Consider the following 15,461-nt stretch of genomic DNA (forward strand, 5'->3'; position numbering starts at 1 on the left):
CCTGGGATTTGTGACATCAAATCTGCTTTTCTCAATGAACTGGGAAGGCAGATTACAGGCTCACAGTCAGCGAGATAATAACAGCAAGTCGAGTCTTTTTCAAATGAAAGTCGTCGAGAGGATGACGCGGAGGACTCTCCCTGTCCTTCTGGATCCCCCCCCCTCTTCCCCATCCAATCCATTTGATATAGCGGTCAGCCTTGTCATTGTTCAGTGGACATAAGCTGCCTATGCCATCCTTCCCCATCCTTCAAACCGCTCTTTCACATGACACACCAAATCCTCTTCAGGGCTTCTGAGCTGATCCACACCATGTAGTTGAATCCATCATCACTGCTCACATGACAGCAGTGTGTCAAGAAACCTAGCTCTCTGCTGACCATATCCACCATAGTAGGTGCAGTCAAATAATGACTGATCACCTTCAAAGTAATGAGATTCGAATATGTTACAAGTGTATACTCCTTTCTCACAAAATATCTTTGTTCCCTCTCCCCTCCCCCCCCCCCCCCCCATTTTTACATCAGCACTGTCTTCAATTCTTCTTGGTGCAGCCACTCTCCCTGGCCGCTCCTGTTTTTTTTCCAGCCAGCACAGTGCCATGTAAGTTCACAGTCATGTGTCCCCCAGTCTGCTTAGAAACTGTGAATCAATAGAACTGTGGCAAAATGCTATGAATATCCCTCCCTCTGACTGACCTATTTACACAAAGTCTTTGATCGCTCTCTCTATTTGATTGTAATCTGTATACAGCTGGCACAACAATGCTGACGATGCCGGTGATGACGATGATAATGCCCCAAAATATGGCTTGTTATGTTAAAACCACAGTGTTCTTTTCATTTGTATATATATAAAAAAGGCTTCTTGATATCTCCTATCTATTTTTAGGTGTTTTTCTCCATAAATTTGGTCAGGAGAGGCAGCAGCGGTCCTTTGGCGTGCAGCTTCGGGGGCCAGGTGATCTGCGCTCCCGAAGTAGATTTGAATCTAATGGACTTATAGATGATTAATGAATCAATTATTGGACGCAGCAGCATCTGATCCCTGGGTGGCATTGACAACTTTCCAAATTGAAAGAAGCACAATCATTGCGGCGGCTTGCGTTACCGCCAGCACAATGTGCTCCTGTAATTATGCATGCATGGAATAATTAACAAACAACTTCATTAGCAGGTCATTACACATGAGCTCATTTAGGGTTGTCCGGGTGGAAAGTACAGATGACCGCGCCCCGCTCGCTCACCTGCGCGGTGCCCCCACGATAAGGCCAGGGACACAAACACAGACTTCGTGCAGCTTCGAGCGGAGAGTTTGGCGTAATCTTGTAGAGGAGAAATGCACTGTAGGCTTTTAGCGCTGCAGTGACGCCTCTCTGCTCTGATACAAGGCCTATAGCAGAGCCAAAGTGGAACGTCACTTCCTGCTTCAGCACTGTACCAGAGATTTTCATCGGCCGTTTATTTTCCCATAGACATTTCGTAAAATGCTCAGAAAAATAGTTGTACTTGGTCAAACCAAACAGTTCAGCTATATTTAGAATCGGGAGAGACCATAGAACATTTCACTCGGACCCCCAAAAAAAACCCAACAACATTGAAAACATATTTTCTTTAAACCCACATTTTTTTTAACGTCTTGGTCTGAGTGAAATGTTATGCGATCTCTCCTGTTTCTAAATATATCTGTACCGTTTGGTTTCAACAAGTACAACTATTTTTTATACGCATTTTACGAAATGTCTATGGGGAAATAAATGGCCGATGAAAATCTCTGGTACAGTGCTGAGGCAGGAAGTGACGTTCCACTTTGGCTCTCTATAACAACAGAGTCCACCCCTCCCCTCACCCCTCTCTCTCTCTCTCTCTCTCTCTCTCTCTCTCTCTCTCCATTCTTCCAGAGGGACTTGCTTGTTGACATCCATTATGAGGTTTCCCAGCATTGAGCCAGGCCAGGAAAGACGGCTAATGATGTAATTCCCTGAGAGATGACATTAAAATGTCAAAGTGCCACAGCTGACATCATCCATTTAGCAGCACATTTTCCAATAATATACATTTGTCTTCCCTTTTTCCTCTTCGCTCAGCTTTCCTTCCTAGAAACTGGAGCTGCCCCCCACCACCCACCCACCCATCGCAGCAGCGCCTCTAGGCTGCACTTAGGTGTGGGGCTGCTGCACCACGGAGCACTGGAAGAGGGGGGGGGGGGGTCATCAAAGCCCACCTTCCCCCCACAGCTAAGAAATGCCGCCCTGCTCCAGAAAGCAGTGTTTTGAACCAGCTATATGTGTGTGTGTGTGTGTGTGTGTGTGTGTGTCGTGTTACATTTTTTCCCCTCCTTCTTTCAAGCTCCAGCTGATGCTAATTCATCTTGTCTGCACAACAAAGACCCCCACCACCCCCTCCGACACACACACACACACACACACACACACACACACACACACACACACACTCCTCATTCCTCAGCCCCATTTTCAAACTCCTACCACATGTGGAGTCGGCCCCAGGATATACATTTAGGTTGACTCTCTGCAGCCGAGCGTCCTACTTATATAAGGCCTGATCCAGAGCCTGTCAGCGTTTGATTGTGGATTACCAGGCTGATATGAATAGCAATAGGAATCGTTGCGTCTCCTGTTTGTCTTATCGTGTTAATTTCATTTCATGGCAGGGATGTGTGACAGTATGAAGAGAACATCCTGTATTTATATGAGAAAAAGGCTTAGTTGTTCATCTTCTACCTGCCTCGTCGTGCCTTTCACGTCGGTCGATAAGCGTGCGGTTTTTCCGGATAAAACGTAAGAATCTGAATGATATTTCGAGGAGGGCGAGTCGACAGCTCTCCATTCTTCAGCCCAGCGAGGGGGCGGGCCTGCACGTCAATAATGCATGCTTGAAGGCAGAGTAAGTAGACGTGAACTGGAAGCAGAGAAGGGGGCTGCGCCTCACTCAATAATGAATCAATTGATCCCCCTGCAGATGATGGATCAGGTTGCTATGACGACAGATACAGAGTTTTTTCCCCGGAGCAAAGAGCATCCACTTAAAGCTGCAGTAGGCAATATTTATAATTTTGGTTGAAATAACTAATTTTGGCTATTGCATAGCCAAAATGGTCGAGACCAAGACCGAGGGGGTGAGACCAAGACCATGACCATGACTGAGACCAGACCCATGCGAGATCATTTTCAAGACCATGGCTCTAATGATGGCTTAACCTTTACAGTTCCTCTAACAACAAATAAATGATTATTTAGGAATTTTAGTAAAATACAAATGCTGTACAGTATATAGGCCTACTACTCAGTGACAGAAGGCAATCCTTTGGTCTGAAACACTCAAGGATGGCATTGGCTGGTATAAATGGGATAGCATGGCTAAGCCCTCCATATATTTTACATCAAGATGAGATTTATTTTAATCATTAATATTTTTATTTATTTATTTTTATTGTAAAAAAACAAACACTTGGTTTTATATTTTGGTGGAACCTAGGGCAAACAGCACCACCTAGTCACATGAAAATCGCAGGACTCACGAGCCCAAACACAGCAGCATCAGCTTCCAACCATCTTTTAAGTGAGTGACAGGTGTCACGCGCCCCCTCGATCTGCGGCCGTCCAATGACAGCGGGAGCACGGCTCTGAGCGGGACGAGGAAGTGAGTTTGGTAGTTGATTAGCTCCGTGGGAAACGCCATTTTCTCCGCAACCATGCAACGAATTTCAAAACGGACTTAACCATTGAGCTCAGCGTGACTTTATGCTAATTCCATTGCCATAGACATTCAGTCGCTCAGTGACGTTTTTAGAGATAGAAGTCAAACTGTGTGTAGCCTACATAGGCCTACACAGTTGAACTTGAACCCATGGTTGAAGCACGGAGAGCAAGATGGCCAGTACAGTGACGAGCACCACATCAGTGCCGGGGACTGCAGAAAACAAGTAAGTCCACATAGACCTCTTAAAAGGCCACCACACGCGTTTCCTTTAGGGTTCCTGTCTCTCTTCTAGGCTAATGACTGTATTTTGGCTGTGGTTACCAAGCGGTTTTATTCAGGAAAAGTGTTGCAAAATGTGTTATGATAAAACAGTTGCAGCTAGCATATCTAGTTAGCTAGCTAGTTAGTATTGGCATGGTCATTACAGTTGGAACACGTTTTTGTTTTGTAGTGCACCCTTTTCTGACATTGTAGGCTACATGATAGAGCATTCTGTTCTAGTACCTATATTATGCTAGCTAATTTCCATCATTCTTGCAGATGGAGAAACAGTCAAATGGTGTGTGTGTGTGCGCGCGCGCGTGTATGTGCGCGAAGGGCGCGAACGAGCATAGAGACATCAATAGTAAATAGGTCATTCTTGTGGGTAGTGGTAGCTTCTGGCATACTCTTCGCGCACGCGCTGGAGGCGGGGCTCCGAGGAGGGCGCGCGCACTCTGCGCGGGCCAAAACAGAACATACTCAGTGCGCAGCTCCAGGCTCCAGGCAGTCTGAATGAAATTGAATGTAAAGTTCCCAATTCTATGTATTAAATTATAAAAAACGACCCTCAACATTTGGGAAGGCTAAGCCACACAACTAGTTCGTTATAATCGAACGCCATGCTTCAAAGGCAACTTTACGACGCTGAGGACTCAATCACAGCAGATATCCGCTGATAGCCTACCACGGAGATCTCACAGGCACAGGCAGCAAAACCGACGCGCTGATAGAAAAATCTCCATGGACGCGCCGCGCTGCGCTCAGGCCTCGCCCCCCGACACGCCCCGTGCGATGTCGTCATAATCGCCGTGCGCCCTATGCGCTTGGCTGGGCGCGAAGAGTATGCCACAAGCTGTAGTGTTGTTGTTGTTGTAGGTGCACAGTGGGCACTTGCTGTAAGGCTAGGCTAGTGATGTTGCTGTAACTTTGTATCTCACTGCTGCTGCAGGCAGTGAGCTATGTCACCTAACCCAACAATCCAGACTAGAAACAAATAAATAAGGGAGGCGCACGTGGGCGCCTCATTCGTGGGGACTGCCCTAGTCCGATACCTCACGAGTCCGATACCTCACGAGTCCGACACCTCATGGTTTTGGGTTAGGGTCTGGGGGAGGTTAGGTTTAGGCGTGGGGGTGGGAGAGGTTAGGTTTTGGGTTAGGGTCTGGGGGAGGTTAGGTTTAGGCGTGGGGGTGGGAGAGGTTAGGTTTTGGGTTAGGGTCTGGGGGAAGTTAGCCTCTTTTTTCGGACTCGTGAGGTGTCGGACTCGTGAGGTATCGGACTCGTGCCATGGCACCTCATTCGTGCCCTACTAATGTGGGTATAATGCAACCATTACCCGCCCACCCAATATCACCACCAGCCGTCACTGGAAACATTGCAATTCCATATCACGGACCTTCGGAAAGGCTCAACACATTGGGCAGAAATGAAGTGTAAAATCACCTGCTGCTAAATTATGACTTCCCCAAACTGTCAGCCACTGATTGGTAAATTATAGCGTATGTAATAACCTGTATGATGACTGATGATACAGTATTATGATCTGTATGTGGGAGTAGGCCTATGCTGTTATAGAAGCATTAGTCTATAGTGGTTATGTTAAAACATAGTATTTGAAATGTAAACCTGTTGGTCTGCAATAGAAAATAATTTCACCACCAGCCTATTTGGCTGGTAGCACCACATTGTGATAATTGCCGGTAATATTATATGTATGTTTTTTCCCCCTTTCCGGTGTCTGAGCTTGTTTGTTTGTTCTGTTTGTGTATTGTTCCGGTTAAAATTTAAAATAAAATATAAAAAATAGAAGAAGAAAATCATTTCACACGATGGAAATCAGGTTCTTTCCTGGCTTAGAATGGGCCTTTGGGCGGTAACTATACACATAAGCATGATCGTGGGCACATTTGGCTTTTGGGGTTAGTGTGGTGCAAGCCTATTGTAATTTCACCCGAGGGTGCATTGCATGCTCGACTTGCACGGTCCCCGTAGAACTGGGCCTGAACCCTAACCTAACCTCAGTGACCTAACCCCGTGCTGCCTAAACCTAACCACCTCCTCTGTGGTGAAGAAATAGCGTGTTTTTATGCATTGTGTGTACATTGCATGGATGTGGTGTGTTCAAACTGCATACTGTAGCTTTAAAGCTACGAGTGGCTCTTTCTTGGCTTTATGGTGATGCAGGTTGTGATTAATAAGAGAGGCGCAGAGAGAAGAGAGCTAGATTAATGCAGCTAAATGGCTACGCTCCACAGAGGAATTGCTGTGTAAAACCGGTAATTCATCACGCAGTGTTTCACAATTCATAAACACTCCAAAACGACGTTGTGTACGTTTCCTGGCTCCACATCAACGCAAATGCAAAGATGCCACAGGTGCTTGTGATTAGGTTGACAATCAGTCCTGTTATGCTTGTTAGTCTGCAGCACGCTCCTCTCTGGCATGATGTATGAGCGTGGAGTGGGAGCTGAACACACACATGTAGATTTTCTACACATTGTTGAGCAGGGGCGCTGAAAAAACCCCCACCGTGTTTACCATTTCTGCATGTGTCCGTTCTGTTGCCGTGGCAACGCCGCTGATGCTGGCCCAGCTGGGACCACGTTGCCAAGTAACAGCTGAGTTATGAGGAGAGGAGAGGAGATGGGAGAGGATGGGCGCGTGGGTGTTGGGAGAGGAGTGGGTGGAGGGAGCGATACGAGAGCGCTTCTACAAAGAGCTCCAGCTCGCCTGCAACAAAGACCGCAAGCGTGTGGGGGGGGGGGGGGGGGGGTTCTCTCTCAGGGTAAAAATACATTTATTTAGGTTGTGGCTCTGGATTCGAAAGTAAGATGTCTTTGATATTCCTCTCTCTCTCTCTCTCTTGCTGTGCCTTCGTGCCAGAGAATGTTAATACTTGGGCGCATCACAAAGAAGCGCCCCTACTATCCGGAAAAAAGGCACACAAACAAAATAAGCCACGGCAAAAAACGTAAGCGATCCGTGCTAAACGGCACCGGGGCTGCAGACAAATTGCTTCGCGTTACATCTCATGATAATTCCCCTCTCATGAAAAGAAAATTGTAGTAATGAGCGTAGCGATCTGTCTGCAGATGCCTCGCTGCATTGACCCTGGCTCTAACATGAGCACGGAGAGGGCATGTAGGCTGTAATCACTCACAGGCAGGCGGGCAGAGACATATCGGAAACAGCAGTCCCGAACGATCCAAAAGCCCTCAGCTGTAAATGATCGTGTGTCCTTGTACTCCAGGAAGTCCAGGCATGGAATTACAACCGAACACGGCCTGTTGTCGAGTCAGCACCGTGCAGTTTAGCATACAGGCGGGCGGGGAAGGTTAAACTGCAACCCCATCTTTTTCTGGGCTCAGTTTCATGGGTTCTGAGGGTTGGAAAGCGCGGCCTGTAATCCAGGAAGTTATTTGAGTTAATGGTTTGCGATAACAGCAGCTGGCCGCGTTTTTTGATCCGCCATTTGGATTCCTTCGCCGAAAGGTTACGCCCACAAAACCCCATCTGTGCACGTCAGACGAGGAAGTACAAAGGGTGGCGACATGTTTTTACAATCCACTTACTCGTATGACCTATTCGTTCCCACAGATATACTCGTGAATCATCTTGACCCAACCTTACAGGCTGTCATTCAACTGCCAGATGTCCATAAAACGTTGAGCCCATAGTTTCAACATCAATATTGTTCTGAGCTTCTGGCTGAAATGCTTTTGTGAGAATGTGTTTTTCTGTTTTCCACAGTCTGAGCAGTCTGATTTGTTGTCATGGAAACTGATCACGAAGTGCCTGGAATTTCATTTGGGAATAATTGTCACTCCCAAACAAACACGCATGCTCATAGACTCACACTCATCGCTGGGATGATCAAAGCGTTTGTCACTCTCTTTGTTAGAATAGTCTCATGCTCCAGTACTTTTCGACAAAACGCCCCAAACACAATGCCCAAGATCCGGTGCAGGAGAGAATGAGATAGCTGAAAACAACAAAGTCCACAAACAGAGCAGCTATTGAAGATCCTGGAAGCGTTCCCTTTTAGCTCCTTGATCCAAATCTGCTTCAAACATCTGAATGAAAGTTGTCTTGGAAGTGTGTGATTTGGCGCCGGGTGAACCATGGCCTCAGCGTGAGAGTCAGCCTGCAGCTGCGTCTCACATTTAGAGGCCATCTTGTCACTGCGGGCTCCATTCGCAAAGTCCCTACTAGCAATCAGAATAAAACGGTACTTGCCTTAAACACAACGTTGTTGTCTGTCGAGTTGGGCTAATTGTGTTCTTAAATATTGCATATTTTCCAATTCCGAACTGTTTTTGTCACCTGTAACTACACATCCGGAAAACGGAAATTACAGGCTCGGGCATGACAAAAACTGGCTTGGAATTGGAAACGACGCATTCTGAACAGCGACTACTCGATGGATAACAACCTGAGGTAAGTACTGTTCAGAGCTCACGTTGAGGCCAGGTGAACCACTGGCACGTGAAGCCCTCGCCTAGACGTCGTGTGGACAGACAGCATCCTGTCTGTTCAGAGTTGTGCCGTTGGTTCATGAGTTACAGGTGGAGAGGCCGGAGAACCAAAAACAATGGAGCAGAAACGTGGCTTGGTGCTTTTATATAACGGAGGTTGCCTGTGGCGATTGTGCAATGCGGTGCTGTTGTCTGGGGCTGATGTAAACAGAGCCGCGCTGCCTCTGGAGGCTCAGCCATGTGCCTTGATGCAGCAGTTATGGGCACATGCCCTACTTTCATAAATCAGAGCTGGAGAAGAAAAGAGGGGGGGGGGGGGGGTGGAGGAAACAGCGTGAGGGGAGAGGAGGAGGAGGAGGGGTGGGCCATGCAAGGGGATGCCGAGAGAGAGAGGGAGAGAGAGGGGGGGGGGGGACTGAACAAGGCTCATATTGATGTTCCAAACACAGCTGCAGGCATCAGCTGACTAGCTGGCCTGGAAGCGGCCCCAAGTTCTGCCTCCTGCCTTTATCAGCTTACACTGTGACCTTTCTCTCTCTACTGGAATAGATCCCCCTCTACCCCCTCCATATCTGGCCCTTTACCACGCACTGTCCACGGCCCCCCATCACCCCCCTCCCCTCCCCCCTCTCTCTCTCTCTCTCTCTCTCTCTGACATCTGACTTCTCCTCGGGGGTGGGGGTGAAGGGGGGGGGGGGGGTTCGTATCTGCATGCCTCCAGAACACTGGGGCTCTCTTTTCAGCGCATCAGCACTTTTATTTGTCTCACTCGGCTCGGCTTTCAATCCTGCGCGCCTCCTCCTCCTCCTCGCCGCTCTTACTCAACTCTCAGGCGCTACACTCCTCACGTACACACACACACACACACACACACACACACACACACACACACACACACACACACACACACAACGCTGACAGAGGGCTCTATCCCCCCTGTCTGCTGCTGCTGCTGCTCGTGGATAGTCCTCTGCAGCATTGTGCGATATTCCTGTCAAACTGGAACAATGTCGCTAAAATAACAACGCACGCTCAGATTCGGAGCTATAAGAGTCGCGGTGCGGGGCGAGGTCGCGGCGGCAGCTGTCGTCAAGAGTCTGTCCCTGAGGGAGCCCGTAATCAGCAGAGGTAACTGTCAATCAAAGGTCCAAAGGCCTCATGGGCTGCTTCCCAGAAAGACCCCCCCCCCCCCCTCTCTCTCTCACACACACACACACACACACGTACACACACACACACACACACACACACACCTCCCCTTGATGACGTCCGTCGGTGGCAACTCAAGTGTTACTGGATAGTGTTTCTATGGGAGCTGTCCACCCACACGGCAGCAGCAGCGCCGCCCCGCCCCTCCTGACTGTTTGCAGGAAACACTCATCCTTCTCGGGAGATGTCGCCCGAGGCGGCTCATGCGCCCATAAATCCAGCGCTCCTTTCTGGGAAATGAAGGGGGCTTGAAGGATACATACACAGAGAGAGAGGAGAGGAGAGGCGGGGAGAGGAGGGAGAGGGGGGGGAGCTTGAAGGATATACACACAGAAAGAGGAGAGGAGAGGAGAGGAGAGGAGGGGGGGGGGGGGGGGGGGTGCAGAACACAGCCAAGTATATCTCTGCAGCCTTTTGACAGCGGAGAGGCTGGAGTGAATGTCTGCCTTCTGTGGGAGGCAAATAAGGAGCTGTAGACTCAGAGCTTGCCTGGCTACAGCGTGAGAATCCAAGGCACTGCGGTATCTAGGCAGACCTCAGCGATCCCCAAAACATCACAGGAATGAAAAGTGTTGGGGGGGCGGGGGGGGAGGGGGAGGGGTGTGTGTGTGTGTGGGGGGGGGAGGGGGTGGCGGTGGCGGCGGGGGGATCGAGGGAGCAAATAAGAGGGAAGGCGAGAGAAAGAATAGAAGCGTTTACAGGCAGCCATCGCCGGCTTCAAATGTCTGTCAGCTCCCGGTTAGACAATGGAACACAGCTGTTGCTAGGGCTTTGAACTGCAGCTGTCTTTTGTTTCGGCGTGTACGCATGTGTGTACGCAGGCTTACATGTGGTCGTGGCTTCGGTTGCGTGTTGAACACTGGGGTCGCCATAATGTGTTCTAATAGGAACATTAGTGCATTGTTCATCCAAACGGATGTCGGAGCCAAAACAAGAGTAGATCGAGGTCACACAGAGTTTTGCAGAGAGACACACGAGTCATCGGCGAAGTGTCAGATGTTCCCGATTTAGAAGAAGTCCCCTTGGGCGAAGGAGGACGGATGAGGAGGAGGAGGATGGGGGGGGGGGTGTGTGTGGAGGGGGGGGGGGGGGGGGTCTCGGTCTGGAGGGTGCTGTAATTAGGGATGCACCGATCCACTTTTTTCACTTCCGATTCCGATACCTGAATTTGGATATCTGCCGATACCGATATTATGCCGATACCAATATTTTTCTTGAATATACAGTATAGGCAAAGATTTGGCCAATTAAAGTTTTTTTTTAAAAATATACCTTGCAAAAAAAAAAAAAAAAAAAAATCCGATCCGATCCGATCCGTGAATTAGTGCCATATCGGCACCCGATACCGATATTGGATCGGATCGGCCCCATCCCTAGCTGTAATGGTCCGGGGGGTTGAGGGTCAGGGTAAGGGAGGGAGACGAAGGACAAGGCTGTGTGTCTCGTAGACGCAAACATCTCCCTCATCAAGAGGAGAGAGAGAGAGAGAGGGGGGGGAAAGCTGGAGATAATGTTCGATTACGTTCATGATGGATTCTTCCTAACTGAGCGAGCGGTGTGCTCCGTCACGCCCGCCGACTCCTTCAAGTGTCCTCGTCTCCGCTTCTCTTTGGATCATCCTTGAGACAATGCGCCATTAGGGCCCGGGCTGATTTTCCACAAAGCAGCGCTCGAATGACTCAAGGGGAGACTCATTTCCATATCACAAAAGCACAGGCGTGATTCTGCAAATAAAATAACACATTAGACTCCCCCCCCCTCACCACAATGTGTTTCTATTATTCATATGACGGCGCGAGCGGAGAGAACAGAATTTGCATTCTGCCGGGGGAAATTAACATTTTTCAGATCTAGGCTTGAATTGAGAAGATCCCCAAAGTTCTAAGTGAAACATTGATGTGCGTGTGTGTGTGTGTGTGTGTGTGTTTACCTCATCTGTCTGCATGGTCACACAGAGGGAAGTGAGTGGGCTGACGACACGCCTTAGCGTCACTCTGTCTTATAATGTCACTTTTCACACCGCACCATTTTGTCACGCCGCCTATCAGGGCCACCTTAGGTGCCTCGTCAGCGCCTGCTTTGACGACATGGGGGGGAGAGGTCCTCAATAATTCACAGGAGAGGAAACACATGTGCTCTCACTGACTGCATGCGTGTGGAAAATGTGTGTGTGTGTGTGTGCGCATGTGTGTGTGAGAGAGAGAGAGAGAGAGAGAGAGAGAGCGTGCATAACCCCCTTAGGCTGCAGACAGATGATAGCATTCCCCAGAAATGATGGTTCTTGTTCTGGCATTCTAGTGAAATTGGGGATGACAAAATTGCACCCTCCCCCGACAATGAAACCGTCAGTCAGCCTCAGCACCGTTCATCAAAAAAGAAAAGAGAGAGAGAAAAAAACCACCCGTCACCACCATTCACCCTGATGCTAAATTAAAGCACCCTGTGGTTCAGACGATGAGTCAGCATCACGCTACAGGAATTTGGAGGAAGAGTAGCCAGCATATCCGCTACACTGTTTCCAGTGCAGCGTGCAGTACGGCTGGAGGATGAGGTGTTGTCAACTTCAGCAGGGAGTTTCCCTCAGTAATATATAGAGAGGCAAAGTGAACGTCACTTCCTGCTTCATCAGCACTGTACCAGAGATTTTTATCCGCCATTTATTTTCCCATAGACATTTCGTAAAATGCGTATAAAAATAGTCTTACTTGGTCAAACCAAACGGTTCAGCTATATTTAGAATCGGGAGAGACCATAGAACATTTCACTCCGACCAAAACTTAAAAAACTACATCGAAAAAACATTTTCTTTAAATCCGCAATTCTTTTTACGTTTTGGTCTGAGCTAAATGTTATGTGGTCTCTCCTGTTTCTAAATATATCTGAGCTGTTTAGTTTGAACAAGTAAAACTATTTTTATACACATTTTACCAAATGTCTATGGGAAAATAAATGGCGGATGAAAATCTCTGGTACAGTGCTGAAGCAGGAAGTAGGCGGTCACTTTGCCTCTCTGTAATATATTGGCCCTTTGATTTAACCTCTCTCTTCTTCACTCTTTTTTTTTTTGCATGCATGAGTAGTCCCTCTGCCTGTGTGCACCGCCTGCCTGCGTGCTGCAGCAGTGCAGCGGCGTTGTCGTACGTACGGGAACAATGTGTGTGAATATGCATGCGTGTGCGTGCGTCAGCGACCTGACTTTGTGTTCATTCCACAGTAAATTGATCTGGCTGCTCACTAGACTGGATGGAAAAGGGCCTGTGTGTGTGTGTGTGTGTGTGGGGGGGGGGGGGGTCGAGCACGGCGCACTGCATCAGCAGATGGGACAGCCCACTGCGTTGCCATCACACGGCATTCCTCCTCACTGGGCATGCTCAGTGGGCCACGCCCCACCTCCCCCTGCCCCAGGCCTGTTTGAACCAGTCAGTCAGGGGTGGTGGAGGTGGTGGTGGGGGTGGAGGAGGAGGGGGGAGGCAGGGCCAACGGGGTCGCTCTGCTCACTCTCTCTCTCTCTCTCTCTCTCCATCTGACCTTCAAAGCCAGGCATGGGGACAGTATTATGGGGTGGAGGAGGGGGGGGGGGTGTTTTTCCTAAAAGCTCTTTGGCCAGGAGGGCCTGTTTCTATGTCAGTCATTATTTCCACTCGGTGCTTTTGCCGTGTCAGAGGCACGCAACAGTCCAATGGTTCACAGAGAGGAGACTGAAATGGCATCACAGCAGTTAGTCATGAAGGGAGTTCACGTTGTTCACGCTGGTGTGTCATCACAAAGTTATACTCTCCACTCCTGACTGTGTGATTATTACCAAACGGACAAGCCTGCTCGATAAGGGCAGTTACTGCAATGTGTGTTTATCCTCTTGACTGTTTGCACATTTTCACATTGTTATCAAGAATGCATTCATTCATGTGCGGATGTGTGCAATCTAATTAAAGCATTCCATTGTGACAAGTCCCCGAAATAGGAAGGAACTCGTATAGCATTATGTATACAAGAGGTGAATTGAGGGGGAAGTGAAATCGCTTTAGTCACTGTATACTTGATTTACCTCATATAAACACATCAAGCGCACAATATTGTTTAACTTGTTGAAAAATTAGCTAGTAGTCAAGTAAATCCAATCCAATCCACTTTTATTTATATAGCACATTTAAAAAAGCACAGGGATTACCAAAGTGCTGTACAAAAAACACACAAAAATAAGTGCACAAAAACTAGCTAAAAACACAGCAAAGAAACACAAAACATCTCAACAACAGACAACAACTCTCCGATAGAATGTAGAGTAAATGTAAATATTGTTAAATGAAGTCTCACATATCGCACTTGAAATAGAAAAGAGGTGTGTGTGCCTCCTTTGCAATTAACACAGTGAAAAGGTGAAAATAAGAGAATAGGCTAATAATGATAAGAGCAATCTACAATTATTTTTGTTTTTTTGAACTGCTTAGACTGAAATGGACGGGCACCTTGCTCTAGGTTCACCATCATGCTAGCACAGTGAACCAAAACAGAGGGAAGTGAATGTCAACATGGAAATGTATAAAAAACACTCGGGACATAATAGTGGCAACTAGGGGTGTCACGATACACTCAGTTCACGATACGATACGTATCACGATACTGGGTTCACGATAACGATACGATACGATACGATTTTAACAATATTTTTTTAAACTTGAATAATGACAATATATGACTGGAAAAGTAGTATTTTATTTGAAATGCACAAATACAAAACATGCTGTTGTGGGAAATTGTTATTACAATAACAACTAGAAAAAACATGAGATTGGAGATAAGGCTTATCTTGAAATAGAATGAGTTACACCGTCACTTAGATTTACTTTGAACTAAAAGGTTTCTCAGCAGTATAAATTCTCATTATGCATCTTCAGTTTTTCTTCAAACTCAAACAGCAAGACTTTTCTTAATCTATTTTTTATGCATCTTCAGTTTTTCCTGTCAAGTAAACAGTTTTGCCAGAAACTCAATTGAATGGTTTCTCTCCTGTATAACTTCTCATGTGTCTCTTCAGAGACTTGTTCAACTGAACTACTTTCCACACATTGAACTTCAACAAACAAAGACGTTTCTTAGTCTATTTAAAAAAAAAAAAAATTTTTTTTTTTTTTTTTTTTGCGATATGAGATTTCATCTCAACGATACATATCGTGACGTTTTACTATCGCGAAATTTCGTGGGACGATATATTGTGACACCCCTAGTGGCAACTGGCTAGGAACACAGCATACCTGACACATCGTCAGTATCACTGCACACTGCATGCTGCTGACAATGCAGAGAACTACATTCCTCCACCAGTCACATGACTCGCTACAAAACACAAGGCTCTTATTCTGAAATACAAATCCCTCGGGGCTTTTTACACATTCTGTCTTTGTCTTGCCACCACATTCTGCCCGTCTCTTGCCCTTCTGTCTTCGTCTGTCTCCTCTCTCTCTCTCTCTCTCCCCCCGGCCGAGTCGCAGGGCCCGCGCCAACTTCCTGCTTGCTTCTTGTCAGGCGAGCTTCAAGCCAATCAGCTGTGAAGGCTGTGATCCGCCTCCTGGCTATTTACTGCTCTGTGCTGCTCCGTTTAAAAAAAGACTGCAAAGAGAGCTAAGCTGCTGGCTGCATGCTGCTGAGTAAGCAGAGAGCTCCGATCACTTGTCCACTCATCTACATCTCGACCCCTGTGTGTGTGCGTGCGTGTGTGTGTGTGTGCGTGTGTGTGTGTGTGTGTGTGTGTGTGTGTGTATGTGCGCGCACACACGTGTCTGCCTGTATGTTTTTA

The sequence above is a fragment of the Poromitra crassiceps genome (genome assembly GCF_964638095.1).
Source record: "Poromitra crassiceps genome assembly, chromosome: 22".
NCBI lineage: Eukaryota > Metazoa > Chordata > Actinopteri > Beryciformes > Melamphaidae > Poromitra > Poromitra crassiceps.